This window comes from Carcharhinus amblyrhynchos, chromosome 15 (assembly GCF_965287045.1).
Source record: "Carcharhinus amblyrhynchos chromosome 15, sCarAmb.v2.hapA, whole genome shotgun sequence".
NCBI classification, from domain to species: domain Eukaryota; kingdom Metazoa; phylum Chordata; class Chondrichthyes; order Carcharhiniformes; family Carcharhinidae; genus Carcharhinus; species Carcharhinus amblyrhynchos.
Genome location: NC_137338.1, coordinates 44,329,158 through 44,346,130, shown reverse-complemented (window position 1 = coordinate 44,346,130; position 16,973 = coordinate 44,329,158). Strand labels below are relative to the sequence as shown.

The window sequence follows — 16,973 nt, the reverse complement described above, 5'->3', positions numbered from 1 at the left end:
GAATTCCTGAGATCATCCAATGATTCTAGTGTTCTTTTCTGTTAATATTATCTTACTGCAGATTCACTCTATTTATCTCCTGGTTATGAGTATTGGAGAATTAGTTGATAACTTTCTGACCTGTAGTGCCTCTATCATACATAGCTTTGGTCAAACTCCATGGCAAACTCAATCTGCCCATGTTGCCTTTGGTCCATTTCATTCAGCTTCCATCTGCAAAAATTTGTAAAGACAGTTTGAGATCCCAAGCTTCCATAGTCTGTGATTATTACATAAGACCAGGTACAATTCTTTATAGTGCTATAAAAAAGTCTTCTGAAATTTTGTATATGTCCTAAAATAATTAAAAAAGAGGAATTTCAAAAGAACATGTTGAACATTTAAAGCCATGTATGCCACAGCAAAATACTAGAAGTTAGGAATAAAACAGAAAGGCGGCTGAAAACAATATCATGTCAAAAAACAAAGAAGTGAAAGAAACACAGTGAAGAAAACCAGCATTGAGGCCAAAGGAGAAACCTGACTATGGACAGCAAATTGGAAATATTATGACATCATCTTAAATAGGAGACAAGAACTTTTGAATTGGAAACATGCTAAGGATATAAGAAACGGGAAGGTTTATTAGCATGGTTCAAGAGGGCAGGGTGTTTAAATTAAATTAGCAAGGAGATGGACAGCAGCATATCGAAGTGGAAAAGACGAATAAAGTGCGTAAGGTAAGACGTTAGATAGTATTAGAAGAAGGAGTTGTTCCTTATTTGATAGAAGTGGACTAGGAAGGATGACATGAAATCAAACATAGGATCACAATGCATACATGTAAACACACAAAAGTGTGCCAAATAGACTGTTGAGTTACAAGCACAAAACAACAGTACAGAAATATGATGGAGTGGAAATATGGCTTAGTAAGGATAAGAACAGAATTCTTGATATTGGAGGATATAACATGTTCAGGATAAACAAGAAAGAACATAGGGCAGTTGGTAAAATAACTCCTCAGAGTCAGTGGCTCTTCACCATATTCCTTTTATTTATCAACTCTTCAGGAGTGCTTCAAGTCCAAAGTCAGAATCTGGCCAGAAGACCTGACACATTTTTATACACAGATGAGGATTCCTGATTGTGGAGGCAATTATGACCTCAATCAGGGAACACAGACTCCAAGAAGCCAATCTCATGTGCCTTGCTGAAGTTGGGAAAGCAGTATTGATTAGCAAAGGCATTGCAGTGTTAGGAAGAGTAGATGCTCTTGAAGAAACAAGGACAAAACCCATGTGAATAGTGTTAAAAAGCAGAAATAATGTGATCATGCTTCTGAGATATTCTAGGGGGCTTCAAATAATGAGAGTGACAGAGGAACAGATCTGTAGGGAAATCCAAGATGAACAAATTGTAGAGTGTGACATTGTGGACCTCTAATTACCCAAACATTATTAGAATAGTATTAAAGTAAAAGAAAAGGAGGGGAAGGAATTTTTGAGATGTGTTCATCAGAATTTCCTTGCTCAGTATGTTTGCTGCCTAGCTGGATTGGAGGCATTACTTGCTCTATTGAAGATTCAGATGGGTCAAGTGAACCAACTGGCTGTGGGGGAATGGTTTGGTAACAGTGATTATTGTATCATAAGGTTTAGACTAGTAATTCAGAAGAGCGTGGAACAGTCTAATGTAGAATTTGTTATTGATCCATTCCCCAATCCTTGGTTTCCCACTTAAAATTTTGAAGTACTCCTTTATATTGAATATGCTACCACAATGTTTACCAGCAGATGTACTTGCATATTCAAATTTTATTTTTCCCTCTGCATGAGCTAAGATCTGTAAGTCAGTAGCATGAACACAAAAATAAATAATGTCACATTTGCAATCCTGAACAACACAGCAGCTGTCATTCATACTCTGAAACCCAAACTGTAAATGGCAGAGTAGCTGCAACCAGGAGCATGAAGAAAATTGCTCCTAATTGATAGCTATTCAATGGAAGTGGAGTGTTGGTAGTTTAGTTTACTGTGCCAGATGCAGTTCTCACCTGAAGAGTATTTATGGTCCGCTCTGAAAGCTGTGTATACCTCTGTGATTACACAAAGTAATGTACAAAAACATCCTATTGCGATGAAATTGATTTTCTCTGTTTTGCTGTCTGCTCTTGATACTTCCCCTGTGATGCACCTGAAAAGCAGAGATCTCAACATGTAGAGAAGTGGGATACAGACTCACTACCACCTCACCCTACCACCTGCAGCTTGGTCATGTAACACTACACAGATGCCATGTTATAGCTTCTGCCATAGATGCTTTTTAAGCTTGCATGCTGCTTTGAACACTCCAAACTGAATGCACAATATTTGTAGGAAACTCAAGTAGAACATCTTGCCAGCAGATCCTCCAATTCCACCTGCACTAGCTGTTGCTCAGTTGTGCATTTTGCTTCACAACATACCTCATCTTACAACTTATGAAGTGCCCCTAGAGTAAATATACATGCACTAATGTTTGACACTGTGAATGGCACAGAGTGCTGTAAAATGCTTGACTGAGAATGAATGTGCCACCTTATTTCTTGGGCATTGGAAGCAAGAAAATGGAATACTTTTATTGTTAATCATAGGATGACTGAACTTGCATAACAACACTTTCCAACACATTATACTGTGAAGCTGCAGTGTCGGCTTGTGTGTACAATGAAGTAAATAGTAAATTTGAATAAAGAATAAAAGAAAGTAAAGATGATAATACTATCCATGAGTCTGGGAAGCCCTGACCTTATTCTTCCCCTGTCCCTCTCATTACCTCCCAGACCTTCAACGGGGCCTTCTCTTCATAAGTAATCAAAGGTCATTGTTAAGGCATTTATTGATACGTATGAACATATATACATACAAATTGGCAACAGGAATATTTCTCTCAAATCTGCTTCATCATTAATTAAGGTTATGGCTGATCTGTTTGTGGCCTCAACTTGACTTTCCTACCTGCTCCAATATACTTTGACTGCCTTGTTAGCCAACAATCTATTTATCTCTACCTTGAAAATATTCAACAATCCTGCCTCCACTGCTTTCTAGGAAAGAAAATTTCTAAGACACATGACCCACTGAGAGAAAACATTTCTCCTCATCCCTGTTTTAAATGAGACACCCCTTAATTTTAAACTGTGTCTCTAGTTATAGTCACTCCTACAAGGGAAAACTTCCTTGCAGTTTCCATTTTGTTAGGCCCCCTCAGGATCCCCGATGCTTTAATATTTCACCTCTTTTTCATATATACTCCCATGGATACAGCCCAGCCTGTCAAATCTTTCCTTATTAAATACCCGCTTCCCCACCAATCTGCGGTATCAATCAATTGAACCTTCTCTGAAGTTCATACATATTTATATCTTTTTTTAAATGAAGACACCAAAATGGTATAATGTATTTGAGATGTGTCCATGGAACCATAGAATCCCACTTGTGCAGAAAGAGGACATTTGCCTCATCGAGCCTGCACCAACTCTCTGAAAGAGCATCTTACCCAGGCACACCCCTTGCCTTCGCCCTGTAACCCTGTGCATTTACCATGGCTAATCTACCTAACCTACACAACTTTGGACACTAAGAGGCAATTTAGCATGACCAATCCACCTAATCTGCGCATCTTTGAAATGGGATGAAACAGGAGCACCCAGAGGAAACCCACATAGATATGAGCAGAACGTACAAACTCCACACAGTTACTCAAGGTCAGAATTGAACCTGGGTCCCTGATGTTGTGAGGCAGCAGTGCTAACTACAGTGCCACCATGCCACCCAATGCCTTGTCTCACCAATGTCTTATACAACTGTAGCAAAACATCCTTTTATATTCCATGCCCCTTGCAATAAATCAACATGCTCTATTGCCTTCCTGATCACTTACTATATCTGCATGACAACCTTTTGTAATTTATGTGCCAGGACAGCCATTTCCCTCTGTACCTGAGTTCTGCAATCTTTCTCCATTTAGATAATATACTTCTTTATTTTTCCTGCCAAAGTGGAAAAGTTCACTCACTATATTCAATCTAGCAAATTTTTGTTCCCTCACATAATCTATCTACGTCCTTTTGCAAGGGTATTATTTCTTCTTCACAGCTTACTTTCCTTTTTTTTGTGTCATCAGCAATCATTGCTTAATGTGGATATCAAATGGATACAACCAGGCCTTATGTTGGAAAAAAGGAATATGCAAGATGTGCCATCCAGGTGTCCAATCTGTAGAATTTGGGTATAAAGTATTGATAGTTGGCAGAGTATTTTTTGGTTGCCATATTATAGTGTGTCACAGGGCAATACCACAACTTCTTGCTAAAACAAATTCCAGTCTGTTTTTGATGTAGTTAAACATTTGACAGCACTGTGCATTCATCTTCTGTAATGCTACATGAAGCACACACCGAAATATTGCCAAGATGCTTTGTAGGGCTAGCAAGCAAAATAACAAGTGCACTTATATTAACAATCTCTCAGAGACTAGCAAATTTATTCCACCTCCTCCCAGGCCAGTGTTCAGGTAGGACTGCATTTACTCTTTGAACTACCTTAATCCAGTCTTATCTGGTGCAACTCTTCACCAGAGGTTGTCATTTAGCTCCAAAAGCATCCTTCTATGCAGAACCTTCCTGTAGCAAAACATCAAAAACAGCATTCTGAAATGTGCCATCTGCTTATCAACTTGTCCTAGTCATTTCTCCTCTGCTATTTCAGAATATTTTCAAGGATAATCATTATGTATTTAAGAGCTTGTGAGGAACTAAGACCTCAGACTGTATATTTTTATGACTTTATATAGAAATCTTTATGGCTAATCCTAAAATGTTAAAAAACTGAACAAAGATCCTTAGAATGGCTGAAACTGTATCTGTCTGTGACCCCAGAACAAAAGAAGATACTTTGCCGTTTTAGAAATCTCAGAACTTGTTATCTCTGAGGAGCTGCTAATGATCGCTTGGGAAATGCATAGCCTGACTTCAAAGGGAGTTGATTGAAGGCCTTTTGTACTTGATAACTCTAGCTTGCCAATGGAGATGGAATGTCTACTAAGACAATAGCTGGGATTTTCTAATAGCAGAGATGGTTTATCATCGGGCCACCAGTGGGATATTCACATCTCACCACAGTCAATGGGCATTTGTGTTGCTTGCTGGCTGTGCTATCAGGAAACCTGATAATGGGGCAAGGGCAGAAGAAGGGGTTGCCTTTGGCAGGACCAGAAACTCCCGCTGGCAGGAAGGGCTAGAAAATCCAAGACAATGCCCTCTTAAACATTTACTTTAAGCCATAATAGCACCCCTGAAGACAAAGCTGAATTTGAGACAAAGGATACATATCCTTCCTCAAAGGTGGCGGCGAGGTGGGAATCATTTTACATGGGCATCTGGCATGTGGAACAAGTATGCCTTGCAGAACTATAATGCTTAGTCTGCTATTTAACATCTGACTAGCAGACCACACCACAGAAGCTCTGGGTCTTCTATTCTGTTTCTGCTGAAAGTTCTATATCATCACCAAGACTGATTCATCTCTGCATGCCTATCTCACTTGTGAAGTCCACCACACTGGAAGTGAATTCTACAGCATCTGTTTTCAGCCTGCCAACCTCTATGACTGAATACTTCAACAGACTTTGATTCTGGGCTGAAAATTCATTCTGAGTTTTTCTCTAGTCTGGCCACTGTAAAATATTTATTTTCTCTACCCCTTTATTGTCTGAGTGTGGACGGGGCTTTGCGAACCCTCTTTTCATATTGCGAGTGTGTGCAAATAAACTAACAATTTGAGTTCTTCCTACCTCAAGTTAGCTGTGGGGTTATTAATAGAAGATGGATCACACTAAGACTGAGTGTTGGGGAATACACTATCAATTATATAAAGGGAAACAAATCAAAACCACCTTTCTTTTTACAGACAGGTGATGAAAGTTGAAATTAACTTTAAAGTAACCTCCTCCTGTCCATAGTAAACTGTAGGTGGCAGAGAGCTTTTCACCAGATATCAGTATACTCGCAGCACATGATATAATCTGTGCTAGAAGTGTTGCAAGGTCATGTTAAATGACCTCACCTTAATTATAGCATAAGGTCAGCTCACAACACCATGTGTAGATGCAATGTTCAAAGTCAGCAATCCTATCTCCATTGTATGTAGACAGCAGTTTATTCTCATCTATTCATTTTATGTCTAAAGTAAGCTGCTTCTGACTTTATTACATTAAACTGCATCAGCCATAATTTTGTTTTACGAATCCATCCATTTCCTTTTGAAATTTCTGTTCTTATGTTCACAGACCACTTTACCTATTAGCTTGGTAATGTTTGCAAATTGTTAACATTAACGAGTTCTTCTATGTGGACTGAGGAGAAATACAAAGCACAATACAATGGATGCTGGAAATCTGAACATTCAGATTTACCTGCATTATTATCCCAGATCAATCGGGGCTCCTGAATGAACTATAGGGGAGGAGGCAGGGAGAAGTGTTGCTTGCAGGAGGTAATAAGCAGGATCAAGCTTTGGAGAGGTAATTGATGAAAATCCTGGAGTTCTTCTTGATTATCTTTGAAATTCAGGGAATAATTTGTACGGTGCTTCAACGCAGGAAGATTTTTTTTAGATGGGTTGGGCCCATTATAGAGTAGGTTGTATACAGTAGGTGGAAGAAGTGATTTGAAAGACCAGATAGTCTATTCTCTTTATGTGCCTTCATACTTTTTTTAATGAGATTCTAAGCTCCCTAATCAATACTGAAGTCTATCACAATTGGAAACCCATGGAGTGTTCATTAGAGGTTTCTAATCCCACATCAGAGTTTGCAGATATTTGTAGCTGTGCAAACACACTGCCCATCTGCTGGAATTTTGTTTCAATCTAACTTAGAACAAAAATGCTGTTCATATAAATTTTCATCTAAGTCACATCAGAATTCTTGAATAGACATAATAAATGTTTTTTAAAAAATTAACCTAGATTAGATAATGCTCGATAAGGCGTAAACATTGGCCGCTTGGTTCCAAAGCGAATATATGAACCTACTGTGAAAGCCAAGAAATGATTGAGGGGATGAGGGGGTTTCTGAAGGACTCGCATATTATTAAAGATGATAATGACTAGCATTTATACAGCATCTTTCATCATCACTGGATATTTCAAAGTGCTTCACAGTAAGTGGAGTACTTTTGAAGTATAGTTACTATTGTATCATGTGAAAAATAACATTGATTGAGGGATAACTATTGTCCAGGATATCTGGAATAACTCCCCCTTTCTTCTTTGAAATAGTACCATGGAAACTGGTATATCACTTTGGTGAGACCACACCTATGATTTTACTGAATGGTAGAGCAGGCTGGAGGAGCTGAATGGCCTACTTCTGCTCTTATTCATTGTGTTCTTGCAGCTATCTGAGAGAAAGACCTTATTTTAACATCTCATCCAAAAGACAGCACTTCTAATAATGCAGCACTCCTTCAGTACTGCACTATAGCATCAGGCTTGATTTCTGTGCTTATTGCCTGAAATAGATTTTCAATGCATAATCTTTTAACTCAGAGGTGAGAGAGTGCTGTGACCAAATCCCAGCTGACAGGCACCTAATTTATTCAATGAATCTCATTGAATTTTGAAAAAGCTCTTTACAGTCTTGTGAACCAAAAGTCACATTTACACAATATAAATGCATTACAATTATGTTCCAAACGAATATTAAAAGTACAACACATGGGTGTGATGCCATCAACATCTTCTCCTAGCAAAATTACACAGGAATTTGTATTCTGGTACTAGCTTGAATTCTAAGCTGGTCGATGAAAATGATATGACTGATAAGAATTGAAGGAAACAACTCCCTTTGTTGGTTTGAAACAAGACAGGGAATCAGAAAGATTTGAACGAAGCTCATGCAAACCAGTCAAATCAAAGTCCTGCTGCCCTCTTGCATCATCATCCAACTTTGTGTGAAGTTTTAGGAAAGCCTGCTTTGCATTCGAGGTGATGATTAACCACAGAGAAGAAGAATCAGTTGAAGTGAGCTGATTTGGAGTGAATGGGATCTGCTGTGTAATTGGAGGAAGAGTTTGTCAGGGCTTATTGATGATGTTAAAGCTGATCTTCAGCAGCACAGAAACAAATTCAAAATATGGAAGGTGCAGAAATGTATATAACTTTGATAGTGCCATAGATTTACAGCTCAGAAAAAGATCATTCAGTGCATTGTGTCCTGTGCTTTTTCCACAGGCTGTATTGTCAACTGCTTTAGATATTTGTCCAATTTTCTTTTATGAAATCTGATCTTCTTTGTCTCTACTTATCCTATGTGACAACACATTCCACATACCCGCAACCCTTTGTTAGGAAATTTGTGTAAACTTTCCTCACTCTTTTCTTCATATACAGTAATCCACACTCACAACAAACCTCTCCTGCTCCGGTTCCAACTCATCCTCTTATCACTCATGTTGTCTTGATCACCCCATACGAGATGTTGAGGAGGTAAGAGAAGGCCATTAAACAAGAGGCAGTGAAGGGACGATGAATGGAGCAGGAAGGGACAGTCAACAGGAGCTGGGAAGGAGTTGCAAGGGATTAGGAGTGGGAAGCAGCATTCACTGATCAAAGAGGATGCAGCAAAAGATGCCCTCCCAGTCCTTTCAGCTCCTGTCTGCTGGTCTGGAGGATTGTGAAGGTGGAGGCACTGTTTGACGCAATCAATTGCCTGGGAAGTCGCTGTCCATGATGACTCTGATTGCATCTGCACATGTGTAGATGCTTCTCCCAGGGTTATGACGTCACTAAATACAGCCCTTGCTGGCATCTGCATAGACCTGGAAAACATAGACAGTTTTAATTGGCCCCAGTAGGCCCTTAATGAGTTGTATGGCATCCTGTGGCTTGTGGGTGGGTAACCCTGCCCCCTCACCATCCCACCTTCTCAAATCTAGTTTAGGACCAGAATGGAGCCAGGAAGTTGAATGCCAACTATTTGGGTCTATTTGTAGCAATCTCGTCTCAGTCTCAATTCACAAGGAATTAAAAGTCAAGAGCCGGGATTCTCCCAAGAAAAAATTCTAAGTTCCCAGAGTGAACCTCCTACAGTCTGTACATCACAGAGGGCACTAGCGTGATTCCCTCAAGTAAGAAGGGGACAGGGCCTATTCCCACCCAAGAGGTCAGCAGCATATTACTGAGCGAGCCACTGCGCATGTGCTGATCCGTCAGTGCAGAGATCGGCAATGCGCAATGGCCCCCTGATTGCCAGCCTCCAGATTGTTGGCCAGCCCCATCGCTGGCTGGTCCCGCAATCGCCCATCGCCCATCCAACCGTATTCCCGCCCCCCCCAGGTCGCTGGCCTCCTGGATTTCATCGGACCAGCCTTGGTGTTCCCCCTCCAAAAGCCAGCTCTGATCTCCCCACTGACAGCAACCCCTCCCTCCCCCTGGCCAGCCCCAACAATCCTGACTCCACCCACAATGGCCACCCCCCAACCCCACCCAAATAGCCAGGCCCGATCGTCCCACCCCCTCCCTCCCCCAAAGATCTTTTTGCAGAGTGGCAGCAGGTTTCCCACCCTTCCACCAATTGCCCCCCCCCAGTAGGCCTCACTCTCTCTGGCCGCACCTCCTTGGCACTGCCTGGTGGGCAGTGCCAATGTGCCACTTGCAGAGTACCAGTTTGCCCCTTGGCTTTGCCAAGGCGCCAGGCTTGAGATATTGAGGCCCCTCTTACCCCCAACCTCCCCGCAGAAGCCTTGACGATTTCTGTTCCCTCCAGCAGGGTCAGGATGCCTGTTCCCTGGGGAGCAGTTGTAAACGCTGCTGGAGGAACCACTCACAGCAGGAAGTGGGGTGGGAGGGAGACACTAGCTGACCCAGAGATTTCTGTCCTGGGCCCGCTGCTCATAAGAAAATGTTGATTTTCGACGCAGAGCTGATGATGCCCAAAATCTTACCCCTGGAGACGTGTGGAGACTTTGGCAGCCAGTGGGAATCTCACCAAACAGCTGCTGCTGATGTCTTCTGACCCATTGCAGTGCTCGTGCAGTGCAACAGGCTGGGAGAATCGCCCCCTATATTTTGGGACCTTGTCTTTAAACTGAAAGTAAATGATGCGCATGCGCTGATCCATCAGCGCAGAGATCGGTAAGATTAATTGGACATACTATACTGCCCCTTAGTGTCAGGGGGATTAGCAAGGTAAATATGTGTGGTTAAGAAGATAGGGCCTTGGTGGGATTGTGGCTGATGTAGACTCGATGGCTAAATGGCTAAATGGCCTTCTTCTGCATTGTAGGGTTTCTATGATTCTGGAAAGGAAACCCAAGCTCAGTAGGGCCATTTGAAAACAGTGTTGTATTCAAACAGACCTCATGTTCTCTATAACAAAGGCCTTATTATGTAGAGTGGGAATTATGAATTTTTGGAGCAGATGTAAATGCTCTTGAAGGACAGAGGAGATGTGTAGAACTATGAAGTTATTTAAATCCTCAGCTCTTTAAATATAAAAAAAAAGCTTGGCTATGTCAGGGAGAGGAAGAAGATAAGTTATGCTCTAGCAATTGCAACAGTTGTTTGTTGATATTATTCTCAATGTTCTTTATGATTACTTGGCTGCTTTCTACAACATTGAGGATGCTATCCATTGTGTTGTGTGGCACTACCACTATGCTAAATGATATAGAGTTATAGAGTTTACAGCATGGAAACAGGCCCTTTGGCCCAGCTTGTCCATGCCACCCTTTTTTTTAAACCTCGAAGCTAGTCCCAATTGCCCGCATTTGGCCCATATCCCTTTACACCCATCTTACCCATGTAATGTCTAGATGCTTTTTAAAAGACAAAATTGTACCCGCCTTTACCACTACCTCTGGCAGCTTGTTCCAGGCACTCACCATCTTCTGTGTGAATAAGGAGCAGCTGTTCCCTTTAGTTTACAGGTCAGTCATAAGGGGACATTGGTTCAAAGTGAGGGCTGGAAAGGAAAGGCTGTGAGGAAAAACCTTTTTACCCAGAGGGTGGTGACAGTCTGAAATGCGGTGCTTCGGAGGGTGGTATGTGGATCGCTCACATCCTTTAAAAAGCATCTGGATGAGAACTTGGCACATCATAACATTTGGAGCTATGAGCCAAGTGCTGACAAATGGGGTTAGGTGGGAGTTAAGGTGTTTCTAACGTGTTGATGCAGACTCGATGGGCTGAAGAGGTGTGATTTTATGGTTCTATGAAATTGCATTTGATTAAACATAGTACATGAAACAAATATCTACATAGAGCGAATTCTGGAAGAAATGAAAAGCCCTCTAGTGCAATTCTATGTGTGAATCTTCACAAGTCAATACGAAACACAATTGTACCAATTTACTCATTCATGCTTCACTGTCCTTCCACCTTTTGCATGTGGTTGCCACAGTGCTATTTGATCACCCTTCTCCATCTCCTCCTGTTAACTACCCATTCTTCTTTCAATCCCATTGCATTTAATTCTCACGCCACCACATCCTTCCACCTGCTATTAGACCTTCCATGTCTTCTCCCTCTTTCCTCACCACTTTTCCTCTCTCTCCACATCAGATGGCAATACCATTTGAATCTATTCTTATCTATTTTCTTTGATTTTTCCACAATCTTCACTGACCTGCTGATGGGCTGATTCCAGATTTTGTCCTTTATCGTTACTCCACACATCCACCTCAGCTTCCACATCTTATTAGTATCCAATAGACTTTGAACAGATCTAGCAACTCAAGTCCAGACATCCATGAGGCACTGTGAGCCATCAGCAACAGCGGGATTGTACTCAACCACGTTCTGTAACTTCACTGCATGGCATATCCGCCATTCCACCATTATTACCGAGCCAGGGGATCAACCCTAGTTTAATGAAGAATGCAGGAGGGCATGCCAGGCATCCAACAAAACCAATATATGAGGTGTCAAGCTACAACATGGACTACTGTGCCGAATAGTATAAGCAACAAGTGGTAGACAGAGTCAAGCAATTCCACAGCCAATGGATCAGATCTAAGCTTTGCAGCCTTACACCATCCAGCCATGACTGGTGGTGGACAATTAAACAACTCAGCAGAGAAAGCAGATCCATAAATATCTCCACCCTCAACGATGGGCGAGGCCAGCACATCAGTGTAAAAGATAAGGCTGAAGCATTCTCAACAATCTTCAACTCGAAGTGTCAAGTGGATGATCCACCTCAGCCTCCTCTGCAGGTCCCCACCATCACAGATGGTGTCTTCAACAATATTGATTCATTCCACTTGATATCTAGACTGAAGACACAGGATACTTCAAAGGCTGTAGGCCATGACAAAATTCCTGCATTGGTACTGATGTCATGTACCCTAGAAGTTGTTGCACACTGAACTAAACTGTTCCAGTACAGCTACAACACTGCTATCTACCTGTCAATGTGGAAAATTGTCCGCGTATATTCTGTGCATAAGAAACAAGACAAATCCAATCCAACCAGTTACCGCCCCATCAGTCTACTCTTGATCATCAGTAAAGTGATAGAAGGAACCATCAATAGCATTATCAAATGACACTTAGCTATAACCTGTTCATGGATGTTCAGTTTGGATTTCACCAAGGTCACTCAGTTCCAGACCTCATAACAACCTTGGTTCAAACATAGACAAAAGAGCCAAAGGTCAGAGGTGAGTTGAGATCATGCCAGCATTTGAATGAATCTGTTGTCAAGGAGCACTAGTGAAACTGGAGTGAAAGGGAATCAGCGGCCAAGCTCTCTGCTGATTGGAGTCATACCCATCACCTAGGAAGATGGTTGTAGTGATTGGGGTCAATCATTTCAGCTCCACGACATTACTGCTGCAGGAATTCCTCAGGGTAATAGTCTAGGCCCAACCAACTTCAGCTTGTTCATCAATGACCTTCCATTGGACTACCGATATAAATATTGTGGCTACAAGTGCAGGTCAAAAGCTGGGAATCCTGCACTGAGTAATTTACCTCCTGACCGCCGAAAGCCTGTCCACCATCTACAAAGCACAAGTAAGGAGTGGAATATTCTCCACTTGGTAAGTGCAGCTCCTGCAAGACTCAAGAAGCTTGACACCATCCACGAAAAAGCAGCCCACTGGATTGCTACCCTTTCTACAAGCAATTTCTCCCTCTACCACTGACAAATAGTGGTAGCTGTGTATACCATCTGTAAGATGTACTGCAGGAACTCACCAAAGTTCCTTCGGCAGCATCTTCCAATCTCACAACCATTACCTTCTAGGAGGACAAGAGCAGCAGATAACTGGAAACATCACCAACCTGGAGGTTCCATTCCAAGTCACTCGCCATCTTGACTTGGAAATATATCACTGTTCCATCACTGTCACTGGGTTAAAATCCTGGCGTTCCCTCCTTCATAGTACTGTTGGTGTACCTACATTTCAGGTACTGTAGAGGTTCAAGTAAGCAGCTCACCATCACCTTCCAAAGGGCAAATGGGTACGGGCAAAAAAACCTTTTAATAATCCTCTTTTTCAAAGAACTCTCTAAGTTGATTCCTTTTGCAAAAATGAACTCTGCACCAACAACAAGACATTACATCCCTTATTTAAATAGCCATCATGTGTTGAAGAACTTTTCCTCAACTCACCTTTAAAGAGACAATTTTAACTCCATTCATTTCAGTGTCCCCCAGGCCCACACTGATGGATAGTGGAAAATGTGAAGTTCGGGAGTTAAAAAGAAGTGGCTCATTTTCCCGATTCCATTCCATCCCTCAATCAGCATTTGAGGTATACGCCTACCAAAAGGCACAGTATGAACACAAACATTGATTAATACCGGGGCCCCTTGTACAATTCCAGTATGCAGAGGAAATATGTATAACAAGATGGTCAACATTCAGGAATTAAGAAATTGCATTCACTTCAGATCACAGTTTATTTTCCCCAGCTCTCTCTGGCAATCATGTTTTTCCTTGACACCTCTGCATTAACCTTGTGAACATCAACTATCAGGATATGCAAATGTTTCCTTCAACTTTATCACAAAAAAATTGTGTCGTTAATTTTACATTGATGAATACTGCATGATAGAAAGATAGAGGTCGATGAAACATTTATTAATCCAATGTGTTACACTGAAATATGTGAAAAGAAATATCATTTGATTTTTAGTGTGAAATGATGTTGCATTCATTAAAAGGGATTGGAAGGGGGTGGCGGGTGGACTTAGCAGCTGCTTCTCCGGTCCAATATGATCCCATGATGTTAATTAGGTCTTTTCATAAAGGTTCGCAGCTTAGCTTCACACTAAAGCACAACTTCCAGTTTAAGATCTGTGGCTTGGAAACCAAATAATACACAAAGTGCTTGTTTGCATTAAACGATGGCCCATGACTGACATTGGCCAAGGGAGCAACCAATTTTTTTCCAAAAATAATTGAAGTGTGAAATTGAACAGTCATTTATAAGCGAACTACCTCCTACCAAGTGGGAAGAAGAGGAGAAATGCATAAGGAAAAGCTATAATTGTCCAGCATGTTTATTTCATCAGAGTTCAGTGATCTTTCTATCATAAATTGCTCCAGATTTTCCATCAGTGGCAAAGCGATGATGACCACCATTGATCCTAAATAAAGCTGCACGTTAAGAGAGAGCAATGTCTGTGGCATGGATTTCACCTTTCTTGATGGTAGCTTCATTTTGCCATCAATCAGAGGGGATTTCTGGTGTGCAAAATTTGTGCTGTTATTAAGCAGGCTAAGCAGCCAGTCACATTGAAAAATTCCCACAACCAATAAACCAGTCAGTAAAATGTACTGATTATCCTTGAGCTAATCATTTTACATAAACTAAAATAAATGTAGAAACATTGAAAACAAGAGCAGAAGTAGGCTATTTGAGCCTGCTCCATATTTCATTATGATCATGGCTGATCATCCCAACTCAATAGCCTGATCCAGCTTTCCCTTCCATATCCTTTGATTCCTTTCACCCCAAGAGCTAGTTAGCTCCTTCCCAAAAATGTACATGTTTTGGCCTCAACTGCTTTTTGTGGTAGCAAATTCCACAGGCTTACCACTCTCTGGGTGAAGAAATTTCTCCTCATCTCAGTCCGAAAAGAATTTTATAGGTTTCTATGCAATTTCCACCCCCCCGCCCTCTTTTTTTTTAAACTCCAGCGAATATAATCCTAAGCAGCTCAATTTCTCTTCATGCATCAGTCCAGCCGTCCCAGAAAGCAGACTGATAAACTTTTGTTGCACTCCCTTTATAACAAGAATTGAGGTTGGGATATCATAATGGAGAAATGTGGGCCAGGATTTTACCACTTTGCGGCACCCAGCAATCAGTGTGGGGAGCTGGAAAAATAGCATGCAAAACTAAAAGTTCAACTCATGCCTGGTGCAAAAATGCTTGCTGTCTTCCCGGCCCATTTTGACTGGCACAAGAAAATATGACAATGGGCAGCAGCCAATTGAGGTGGCGCATGGCAGTGGGGATGGTGTTGAGTTGCCAGCATCTGGGACTCATGGGGACAAGGGTTGCTGGAGGTCGTGGCTGCCCATCAGCCCGAAGGTGTGAGGAGTCCCGCATGTTCTTTAGTATGTTACTGTGTGCCACCACAGACTCTGGCTCAGTAGGGAGGCAGTAGGCACGTCTGTCACCTGCACCTCATGGGGTAGGAGATCACCCACTCCCTTTGGCAGTGAAGGTCATGGCGGCCCTCAACTTCTACGCCCAGTCTGGGTCTTTCCAGGTTTTCAGCCGAGCCATCCGTGGCACCTCCCAGTCCTCTACATACAAACGTATCCATGAGATTACAGATAGCCTGTACACCCGGGCAAGCCACTACATCTGACATGGATCAGGCCCAACAGGATTCCTGTGCTGCAGGCTTTGCCACCATTGCAGGTAGCCCCATGTGCAGAGGGCTATTGAACAGGGGGCACATCACCCTGCAAGCCCTGTGGGATCAAGGGGTGCCCTTTATTATTCGGAAGGTCTTCCACACCCTGAACATCCAAATGCTCTGTGACCACTGGATGAATATCGTGCACGTGTGCACGCCACACAGGGAACGTGCGCAGTAGCTGCATCTTGCACAGTTCAGATGTCCCAAGATCTTCGAGGACCTGCCAGGATGGCTTGCGGGGGACGTGGGCTACCTTCCAGTTATGGCTAAAGACATCAATGCAGAGGCCTAAAACTGAGATGAAATCTGCTACAATAAGACCCACGCTGCCACCCAGTCCATCGTCAAGCAGTGCATCAGCTGCTGAAGATGCAGTTCTGCTGCCTGGACTGCTGTGGTGGGGCCCAAAGGGTCTCACACATTGTGATAGTCTGCTGTGTTCTCTACAACCTGTCGCAGCAGTGGGAAGACATCCTGGAGGAGGACGAGGAGGACCGGGCAGATGCCCCTGAGGAGGAAGAAGCCCAAGAGAATGTGGGTGGTTAAGATAAGGCTGAGCAGGAGTTGTAAGATGGAAGAGAAGCAGCAGCAGTGGTCCTGAGGGAGGCCCTCATCACTGCAAGGTTCTCTCACTAGGATGCTTGGGATTGAACAGCTCTAACCATCACCAGCCCCCAACCATCCATGTTTCAAACATGCTACTGAAGCCTTGGCCATGGTCTTCTGAGACTTGGCCACGTCTTGGACCGTGCCACCCATGGCTATCATTTCCTGCCTCACAACACCAGGTTAAAGTCCAACATGTTTATTTGGTAGCAAACACCACTAGCTTTCAGAGTGCTGCTCCTTCGTCAGGTGAGTGGGGAGTTCTGATCAGAAATAGAGCATATAAAGGCACACATTCAGATTACAGAATACTGATTAGAATACGAGTCTTTACAGCTAATCAAGTCTTAAAGGTGCAGACAATGTGAGTGGACATTATCTACACCTTTAAGACTTGATAAGCTGTAAAGACTCGGATTCTAATCAGTATTCTGTAAACTGTGTGTGCCTTTATATGCT

The 16,973-nt window shown here is 42.3% G+C and overlaps 1 protein-coding gene across 2 annotated transcripts in view; it reads left to right on the top strand.

Annotated features, from left to right (window-relative positions):
- lsamp (limbic system associated membrane protein) overlaps window positions 1-16,973 on the top strand; it is a 771,666-nt gene that overhangs the window by 624,955 nt on the left and 129,738 nt on the right. The gene's annotated exons all lie outside the window — the stretch shown is intronic.